The sequence below is a fragment of the Leptonychotes weddellii genome, chromosome 10, assembly GCF_054177405.1.
Source record: "Leptonychotes weddellii isolate Sample4059 chromosome 10, ASM5417740v2, whole genome shotgun sequence".
NCBI lineage: Eukaryota > Metazoa > Chordata > Mammalia > Carnivora > Phocidae > Leptonychotes > Leptonychotes weddellii.
The window spans coordinates 75,863,535-75,874,065 of NC_138378.1; the positions used below are offsets into that span (position 1 = coordinate 75,863,535).

The 10,531-nt window shown below is 44.9% G+C and overlaps 1 long non-coding RNA gene across 1 annotated transcript in view; it reads left to right on the forward strand.

Moving 5' to 3' along the window:
• The first annotated feature begins 419 nt into the window (after positions 1-419).
• The window catches only part of LOC145723919 (uncharacterized), a 15,718-nt gene continuing 5,606 nt past the window's right edge, over positions 420-10,531 (forward strand). The window contains exon 1 of the long non-coding RNA XR_014149339.1: positions 420-3,290. This is a non-coding gene — a long non-coding RNA (uncharacterized LOC145723919). The remainder of the gene's footprint in view (positions 3,291-10,531) is intronic.

Genomic DNA, 10,531 nt, shown 5'->3' on the forward strand with positions numbered 1-10,531 from the left:
TAGGGGCAAGATGAGATATCAACACCAGACCTCGTGAGGGGACAGCCAGGAGGCAACTGCAGTGGCTTGGCAAGGTGACAAATGAGGTCCAAAGAAGGCAGAGGAACAAAGAGGAGGGACTGCAGAAGTAAAGATTGCAAAGGTTGCACCGTCTGGGCCGGTGGCACCTGATCATATAACGGAGGGAGCATAGGGGAAGGGCCTGGACTGGAGTTTCCAGGCCCTGAGAGAGAGCAGCTTCCGTGGTGTGAGAAGGGCAGAACAGGAGGACAGGGCAGAAGTTGGTGCGCAGCCAGAGAGAGCAGGTGCACTTCCAAGAAGTTCTGCGCCAATGCAGAGCGGTCTGCACCTCTGCGGCTGTTTGTGAGATACATATACACCGCTAGAACTCTCCTGGAAAAATACACCAGTGCTATCAGTCGTGGCCTGGCGGTGGGGGTGGGGGAAAGGCGGTTAGCAGACAAGGCTCGGCTGGCTCTCCCCTTTGGATTCCATCTTTGGATTATGAGCCATGGGCATATAAAATCAAACAGCAAACTAACCAGAAACAGTCTCCCAAGTTGTGTAGTAAATGTTAGGAGAGAAACAGGGCAATAACAAGGGAGTGGCAGGTTCTTTTCTCCTGAGAGCACCTTGGCCGGACGAAATTGAAAATCTGAGGGGGAGGGGTTAGGTGGAACAAGGCCCGGAGTGGGAGGAGAGAGCGCCGAGGCCCCGAGGAAGCTCTCGGTGCGAGGGAGAAAGGACCTTGTGTAGCGGCGGGTGGAAATGGTGAGGCGGCGGCGAGGAAAATGGAGAGGGCGCTGCCGGGATTCTATCCCGGCCGAACGCGGGCGTGCACGTAGTGATGTTTACCCCGGTCGGACCTGCAGAATGCTCGTGGGCCTGAGGAGAACGAGCTCTCAGACCTTACTGGTGTGAACGGGAATTGTTCCGGCGTTGGGGGCCGTGTGTTCAAGGCGGCGCCATTCGCGGTGGTGAAACACGGCAAACAAAGGGGAAGGGCATGAACAACAGGACTGTTACATGAGCTGGGGCGCCTTCGCGCCGTGGATTAATATTCGGCCATTTAGTAGAGTGGACGCGGCCAGGACTCGGGGTTTCCACGGTGTGCTAGAAAAGCAGGATGCCAGTGGCGTAGGTTCTGTGGTGCCATTTTGGAAAACAAAAGGAAACACCGCCTGTGTGCGTGTTGAGTGTGGTTTTACGTGAGCATGGGGAAAATTACGGAAGTATACACTGGCTGGCTAAAACTGGGATGGTGGAAGAAGAGGAAGAGAGAGGGGGAAATCCTTAATACTTGCAGGGTAAAAGGCGCAAGTGCGAAATAAAAACAAAAAACTACCCAGGGCCCCAGGCTCGGAGGTAAAGACCGCGAAGCGGGGAATATGCCTGCGCAGGCCGAGCGGCACCGGAGCCCTGGCACCTCCCGCTTCGCTGCGGGCGGCTGCTTCTAATTCGTGGACGTCCGCGCGGCGTGCGTAGTCGGTGCGGGGTTCCCCCAGCTCTTTGTTAACGGAGGGTGGGGGGATAGCGGGGCCCGCGAGGGGGAAGGCAGCCGGGGACGGCTCTGTACCGCTGCTCGCCCCGCCGCCCGCCCCGGCCCCGGGCCTGGCCCCAGCTGCTCAGGTCACGTCCCGCCCCGCGGTCCGCACTCCCCGGCCTGGGCCGCCCCGCGCGCCCCGCTCTCCGGGGCTGCTGCTGCCGCCGCCCATCCACACAAAGACGCGAGCGCCCGGGCGGCAAGCGCAGGGGCCCGGCACGCACCACCTGCGGGTCTCTGTCTGCACCCCCTCTCCCTGACGCCGCCGCGCTCCCGCGGCCCCCACTCGCTTCGTCCCTCCTCATAGCAGCCATTTGCTCCCCGCCTCCCCCACTCAGCTACGGGTAATCTCTGATCTACTTTCTGCCTCTACGAATTTGCCCATTCTAGATTATCTCATGGAATTGAAATCCTACAATATTTGTCTTTTTTATCAGGTTTATTTTGCTTAACGTAATGTTTACAGGGTTCTTCCATGTCGTAATATGTATGAGTTTCGTTTTTGTGATTATTGTACATAAAAGGCACATAACATAAAATTTACCACTGTAACCAAATTCAAGTGTACAGTTCAGTAGCCCTAAGTACATTCACGTGGTTGTGCAACCATGGCCACTATCGATCTCCAGAATGTTTCCAACATCCCAAACTGAATGTAGCCCTTAAACAATAACTGCCCCCAACCCCTGGAAACCACCATTCTACTTTCTGTCTGTCAATTTGGGGGCATCACCTTTGTATTTGCAAAGGCTGTATTCCTTTAGGAGGTTGCAGGGGCCAAAGCCATGCACTGGAGAATCCCCAGATGTGGATGACAAGATGGTAAAACCTGGTCAAATGAGAAAGAGTGGAGGGAACTGAGAATGTTCAAGAAAGTGAGGTCCTGGAATGATTTTAGGGCATGTAAAACAAAACAAAACTGGAGGTTTTAGTTTAACAACAAATTTAAAAGCCAACAGAATGATAACCACGAAGACTCAAGGGACCATGAAGACTGCCTTCACCCATGTAAAAAACAGCAGTGTGGGAAAGTGATTAGAACTGTCTTACGTTTCCTATTTAAAATATTCTAGTAGCTACATTAAAAAAAAATAAACACTAAAATACTTAGCCCAGTGTATTCAAAATACTGTTTCAACATGTAATCAACTTAAAATTAATGAGATATCTCCCATTCTTTCTTTCATACTTGGTCTTTCAAATCAGGCTAGCCACATTTCAAGTGCTCAATAGCCATTTATCGCTACTGTATTGGACAGTACAGGGTTGGAACATGGGACATGGGTGTCAGATGGGTTTGGGATCAAGACCCATATTCCATCCCTTACTAGGCTGTGTGATTAGGCAAATTACCCTCTCTTATCTGTTTCTTCACTTCTAAAGTGGAACTGACAACAGTACCCACACTGTAAGCTAACTGTGAGGATTAATGGCACCTGAAGCATTTAGTAAATGCTCACTAAATGTTGATGATTATTAGTGGTAAATAAGGTGAATATTAATTTGAAATAATGAGATTTCGGTATTACTGTATGACCTCATTCATTTCCATCAGATGATGTGCCTTGGAGACATTCCAGGGGGACAAAGTTAAAAGACAATGGACAAACTGGGAAAACCTATTTGCAAACATATAACAAACAAAATGTTATTTTTTATATGTAGGAAGTGCTTGCAAATAAAATGAGGAATATGAATGGGAAATTCAAAAAAGAAGACAAACATCTGAAGTGAAGACACATTTGAAGTAAGTTCAACTCTCCTAAGAAACACGAGACCATTGCTGAGTAATAAACTGCCAACAACCAGAATTTTGTGGCACCTAATATTGAGGAAAATGTGAAGAGAGCAAATCTCTTTTCAAATCAAGATTTCCTGAAGTTTTGATAGATTGGATTCCAAATTATCAGGATAAACAAGCTCAGCTCTTCCTTCAAGGAGGGTACTGATGTGGGGAAAAAAAGGCAGAAGAAAAATTACTAAATTTCCTTACTACCTACAGCCCATTGACAAGTCCTTGAAACAGGGAGAATGACATTCCTCTAAGGACTCAACTGCCTCAGTGTTAATACTTTGCTAAGGGCAAAAGGCAATCCTAGCCCAACCCTTCCCCACCCCCCCGCCCCCCAGTATCCTGTAAGACTACTTCAATGTATACAGATTCCTTTGGAAACTTCCTTTATCTCTAAACTCCCCAAGATACGTGTTGGCAATCATCCCCCAAGCATATGGCCCATCAATATACATCTGAAGGGTCTCATGACTAAGGTTTTATTAGACAGTAACACATGACCTTTTCCCAACAACAGCTAGCCCCCTCGAGGTCCTGGAAACCTTGCTTCCAAAATTGCTTAGAGACTTACACTATCCCTAACCCCTTCCCAACTTCAAAGTATATAATGGGCCACTCCTTGTGACCGTATTGCAGCTCTTTCTGCCCATGGGTCCTGTCCCTGTGCTTTAATAAAATCACCTTTTTGCACCAAAGACATCTCAAGAATTCTTTCCTTGGCCATCGGCTTTGAACCCTAAGGTCGCCTTTCCTAGATCAGGTACTACCCAGACAGCCTTTTCTACCCACCATTTTCCTCTTCCCAATGAAGCTGGACAGCCAACACACACCTAGCAAGTTTGATTTTTTCCTTATCACATGTGCATTCACTTCACATTTGCTTTTTTTTTTTTTTTAAAGATTTTATTTATTTGAGAGAGACAGAGAGCACATGAGATGGGGTAGGGTCAGAGGGAGAAGCAGGCTCCCCGCTGAGCCGGGAGCCCGATGCAGGACTCGATCCCGGGACTCCAGGATCATGACCTGAGCCGAAGGCAGTCGCTTAACCAACTGAGCCACCCAGGCGCCCCACATTTGCTTTGCTAATAGTCCTTTTGTTGACATTTCACATGGCTTGAAACAGCCCCAACATTGTTCCAAATTTGGGCAGGGCTAACTTACATTCTTACTTAAGCCATGATACCCCCATAATATTCTTAGACTTCTGGCTAACTCCTTTGGGAATGCCTTTTCTGTCAGCAGGGTCAGCTACGTAATTTGTGGGCCCAGTGTGAAATGAAAATGTGGGGCCCCCTTTTTCATAAAAGAAGGGAATACGCTTTTCCTTTTCTTCTGCAGTTGTTCTCTCAGTCTCTCATGGTGTTTTTAATCTGCTGTTTATTGTTGTGCTCTCAGGTACAGGGATACTTGAGGGGCAAGTTTGGATCCTCACAGGTGCCAGATGCGGGGGCCCTGCCCTGAGACAGTGTCCATTTCCCAGTCTGGGAAAACTTGATCTGGTGGGGTGGGGGGTGGGGACTAACCAGACAGATCTAAGTCCTTCGTCTTCTGTTGCCTGCATTGTGCTGTACAGTGGTGCCTGGAGACAGAAGATGCCTCACAGTACTGCCATCTCAAAGGGAGGGAGGGTTACAGGGTAACAGGCAACTGAGAGGGAAAAAACTCTTGGTTAGGAGATCAAAATACTATCCCTGCATGTACATCAGTGTCTGAGAGCTGATCCAGTCTTTGTGTGTTAATAAATCAGGTCTTGAGCCAGGCAAGGCTGAGGGCCAGTCACACTAAGCTCTGAGGTGAGTTGACACCATAGGGATCTCCATGGGTGGCCAGCCATTCTTACCACAGTGACCCCATTCTGTCTCCCTGCATGTACTTCTAGAAAGTTCCTAGACTGTTCAGGGGCCTGAATGGGAGAGAGGATGTGGTTAGAGACTAGAGGTGGGGTCTCACCCTATGCAGTTCCCTTCCTTTAAACTCTGTTTTATTGCGCCACAAAATGCCTCTCTTTGGGGGCGCTTCCAGGCCCCTGCCTTGGAGGGAAAACCTACAGCCTTCTATACATTCGGAAAAGGATACTTAACAAGCCAGTGCTAAGGATGCCTTTAGTTAAAGTTCAGGGACCAATCTGCCCCACTCCATGTAAGGCCAGATTCTACACATGGGTATTCCCTTACTCCCCCACTCACTGGAAATCCATCATTAAAAGAAACCAACACAGGGGCACCTGGGTGGCTAAGTCAGTTAAGCACCCAACTCTTGATTCTAGCTCAAGTCATGATCTCAGGACTCTGAGATGGAGCCCCATGTCAGGCTCTGCTCTGGGCGTGGAGCCCGCTTGGGATTCTCTCTCTCCCTCTCCCATTGCCCCTCTGCCACTCATTCTTTAAAAAAAAAAAGAATGAAAAGAAACCAACCAACACAGGTCTTTCACCTTAGTCAGGCAAAGGAGGAGAAATGGTTCTTTCCTGAGTCAGAGGGAAGGGCCCAGCACCCAAAGACTGGTAACTATATGAGCCAACAGAGGAGAGCTGGAGCAGGGCGGGAAAACACCAGGCCGGCTCATTCGGTGTCCTCTCCACCAGCAGAGGCCTCGATGTCTCTAGAGCCCTTCTCTTCCCTGGGAGAGTTCCCTTCTGTTTGGTGGTTGTGGTCACCCTCTGCCCAAACCAGGACCATGATCCTATGACCACTTGAGCTTTGTGAAAAAGAAGAGTGAGAAAGCAGAGGCCCTCTTTTGTCGACACTGCCCTTTTCCTGTCAGCAGCATTTATGTTATTAACCAACTTCTTCTGAAAATCTGAAAACCCTCTTTGCCTCCCCCTTTTTTTGGATATATCATCTCTCTTCTGATTCACTCATTTGTTCACCCAATCAGCAAACATTCATTAAGTGTCTGTTGTATGCCAGGCATAGTAATGGATGCAGGGGACACACGGGAAGGACAGCTAGTCTCTGCTTTCAGGTTTGTCACTCACAAAGGATCTTCCCTTTCCCTGGCTACTCCTCCACTTCCCTCACTTCCCCCTTTTCTTCCTCTTAGTCCTCACAGATGATATCTCCCGAGGCTTTTCCTTTGGTCCTTTTCCTTTCTCCTGCATGTCTTCACCCCGTAACTCCAATACCAACACAGTGCAAAACTCCCTTAAATCCTACCCCAGTTTAAAACTTGCTCCTGACCTCTAGAACTGATTTCCCAACAGCTGACCAGTTATCTCTCTCTTTTTAAAAAAGATTTATTTAAGTAATCTCCACACCCAGTGTGGGGCTTGAACTCACAACCCAGAGATCAAGAGTCACATGCTCCACCGAGCCAGCCAGGAACGCCACTAACCAGTTATCTCTACCGTGATGTCCCATTAGTAACTCAGTAAGGTCCAAAAAACCAATTCTTCAGCTTCCCATCACCCCCACCCCATCTTGCCTCACTCCTCCTCCTGACCACCTTATCTTCCTGACTTCAATGCTTACGTCAACAGAAACACTGTTTTCCCAGGTGTTCAGGACAAAAAGTTGGGTGTGTTTGAGTCCTCTCCCATGCCTCTGCCCCTCCATTGATAATCAAGAGTCAACTTCTATAGATTTTATAGCCGTGCTGTGTCCCACAAATGTGTCTTCATTTCCATTCCCACCACCACCCTGGCTGAGTCTCTCCTAGACTGCGAAATAGTCTCCTACCTGGTTTCCTTGGTTCTGACTTTTCCGCTTTTTAACGCAGAGCTCCGAACATGCCATTTTCTTGCCTGAAAAGTCTTCAGGGGTTCACCACTGTCACCAGAATAAAATGCAGAATCCCTAACCTGACATCTAAGACTTCATCAAAACAGCCCTGTCCTTTCCCACATTTTCTGTTTTTCCTGAACATAGACCCTGAGCTTCAGCCACAGAGCACCACTATATTCTCCTCCTTTGCTCATGCTGTTTGCTCCCTCCACCTACCATGCTTCCCTAACTCCTACTTCTCGTGGCCCACATCAAAGCCCAACCCAAATCTTTCCTATTCCACAAAGCCTTTCTCTTCTCCCAAACAGTTGGAATTTTTTCTTCTCTAAAGAACCACAGCCCTTGATGTGTACCTCTCTGAGACCCACATATCTTGTTTTGTCCTTCCTCTCCTAGCGAATTGTAAACTTGAGGGCAGGGCAAGTTGATTTCCTTCTCATGGCTGAATCTCCCAGAGCCTAGCACAGAGGCTTATATAGAGTAACAACAAAATGAAGCAGAAAGAGCAAGAACTTAGAATGAGAAACCCTGGCTACTAACTGTTAAACTTTGGTCGCCTCACCTAAACTTTCTCAGCCTGCTTCCCTGTCTGCTATTTCCTACCTCACAAGGTTTATTGTACATCACATATATATGTGAAACTCCTTATAGATAGCAAAAATAACCCACATTAATTTATTTAGTGAATAATATTTAATTCATTGAAAGGGAAAAGGTTGAGGGGAATTATAGAGGGAGTGTGGAAAGATATTCAAGAGTAAGAAAGCACATTGATAAATGCTATCACAGAGGGCTGCTTCTATATTGCCTAAAGAGTCTCCCCTCCAACCATACCTAGTCCTATGATGGAGAGAAAGTAATCCAGCCCACCCTCAGCATTTGCAGGGCTTGCGACAAGAGTCCAAATGGAGGCCCATATATCATAAGGCACATACTTTCATAACAACGAAATTGCAAAATGTGAAACTATGGTTTTTATATGGCTGAAAGTTTCAAAAAACACCAAAGTTGACTGAATTTAATCACTTTTACATTATGTCAGGATGCACTGCTGATAGACGCATAATATATAATGAGTTATAGACACACATAATTCTTAAATTATCATACGTGCCGCAAAATTATTTTTTTTGTATTCATCTGGCAAAATCTCTAATGATGTGGTAAAATACACATGGATTTTGAAGACTCACTACAAAAAAAAGATCATTAATAATTTTTGTATTGATTACAAAATAATATTTTGGATGCATTGAGTTAAATAAAATATATTATTAAAATTAATTTTACCTATTTTTACTTTATAAGATGTAGCTACTACAAAACACTTAAAATTATATACGTAGCTTGCATTAATTTCTACAGCATAGCACTGACCTAAGGATTAAAAATTAAAATGTGATTGTACTTGAAGTGTATAAAATTTGCATAACTCGTAAGAATGTAGAGTAAATGTAAACCATCAAAAAATTAAAGTTATTTTCATGTTTTCACAAATAATATTTCTTCCAAGACATTTAAAAGTATCTACTAAACAGCATGTGACTCCATCTCAGAGTTGTGAGTTTGAGCCCCATGATGAGCATAAAGATTACTTTAAAAAAGTAAAAATAAAAAAATCTACTAAAATTAAAAGGCAAAATAGAAATCATAATTAATTTAAAACATTTATTCTTTTCCCTTTTTTTTGAATTTTTTAAAATTTAAATTCAATTAATTAATATATATTATTAGTTTCAGAGGTAGAGGTCAGTGATTCATTAGTCTTATATAACACACAGCGCTCATTATATCACGTGCCCTCCTTAATGTCCATCATCCAGTTTCCCCATCCCCCACCCTCCACCCTCCAGCAACCCTCAGTTTGTTTCCTATGATTAAGAGTCTCTTATGGTTTGTCTCCCCATTTTGTCTTGTTTTATTTTTTCCTCTCTTCCCCTATGATCCTCTGTTTTGTTTCTTAAATTCCACATATGAGTGAGATTATATGGTATTTGTCTTTCTCTGACTGACTTATTTCACTTAGCGTAATACCCTCTAGTTCCATCCATGTCATTGCAAATGGCAAGATTTCTTTTTTTTTTTTTGATGGCTGAATTATAAAACATTTAAATAAATCCAAAATTTTGTTTAGTTTTTTAAAAGTTTAAACATAATGACTATTTCTATAAAACCAGAATAATTTATAATTCTAGGACTCAATATATATCTAATTTACAAAAAATCATGCATGTTGTAGATATATAAATTTAAGAATATGAGTCTTTTAAGATTGAAAAAGGCCATTTCCTCAGCTGTTATGTGCAATGCTGTGAATATTTGCTAATTCATGAGTACTTCTGAAGCCACAAAGTAAAACACAAAGAAAGTTGATATTCTATACTACTGGGAAGCCATACTTTATTTTGCAAGAATTTGTTATATCTCTGCTATTGTATGCTGAAAATAGCCCCCCCCCCATGGCCATATACTAATCCCCAGGACCCATGAATATGTTACCTTTTACGGCAAAAGTGACCTTGCAGGTGGGATTAAGGATCTTTAAGTGGGGAGAATATCTGTGTGGGCCCAAAGTAATCACAAGGGTCCTAAGAGGAAGGCAAGAAGGTTGGAGAGAGGAAAAGTGATTGGAAGATGCTACATCACTGGCTTTGAAGATGGAGGATGGGGCCACAAGCTAAGGAATACAAGTGGCCTCTAGAAGCTAGAAAAGGCAAGGAAGCAGACTCTCCTTCCTCTAGAGCTTCCAGGAGGAATACAGACCTGCTGACACCTTGATTTTAGGACTTCTGATCTCCAGAACTGTAAGATAATACATTGGTGTTCTTTTAAGCCACTAAATTTATGGTTATAGCAGCAATAGAAAATAATTGACATCTGCTGAGTATTATTATTTTATGTGTTTGTGACATGTGGAGCCCTGTATAGATTCCACAGTAGGGACCTCTCTTGCTTGGGTCTAAGCCCTAAAAGTATCAGGGCAGTAGACAGGGCAAAATAAAGCAGGAAAGAATGGATTAATTGCTTTTTTTAAGCACAGATCTAATTTCAAATGTAGAATCAAAAGCAATTGATAGAAAAACCTCTTTTTTTGGCTCGGTTAAGCGTCTGCCTTTGGGTCAGGTCATGATCCCAGGGTCCTGGGATCTAGCGCCGCAACAGGCTCCCTGCTCAGTGGGAAGTCTGTTTCTCCCTCTCCTCCCCGACTGTGCTCTCTCTCTCTCCCTCTCAAATAAATAAAATCTTTAAAAAAAAAAAAAGGAATTTGACAAAGTTATTCTAAAATAATGAAAGAAAAAGAACATAAGAATGGCCAAGACAGGGCGCCTGGGTGGCTCAGTTGGTTAAGCGACTGCCTTCAGCTCAGGTCATGATCCCAGGGTCCTGGGATCGAGTCCCACATCGGGCTCCCTGCTCTGCGGGGAGCCTGCTTCTCCCTCTCCCACTCCCCCTGCTTGTGTTCCCTCTCTCGCTGT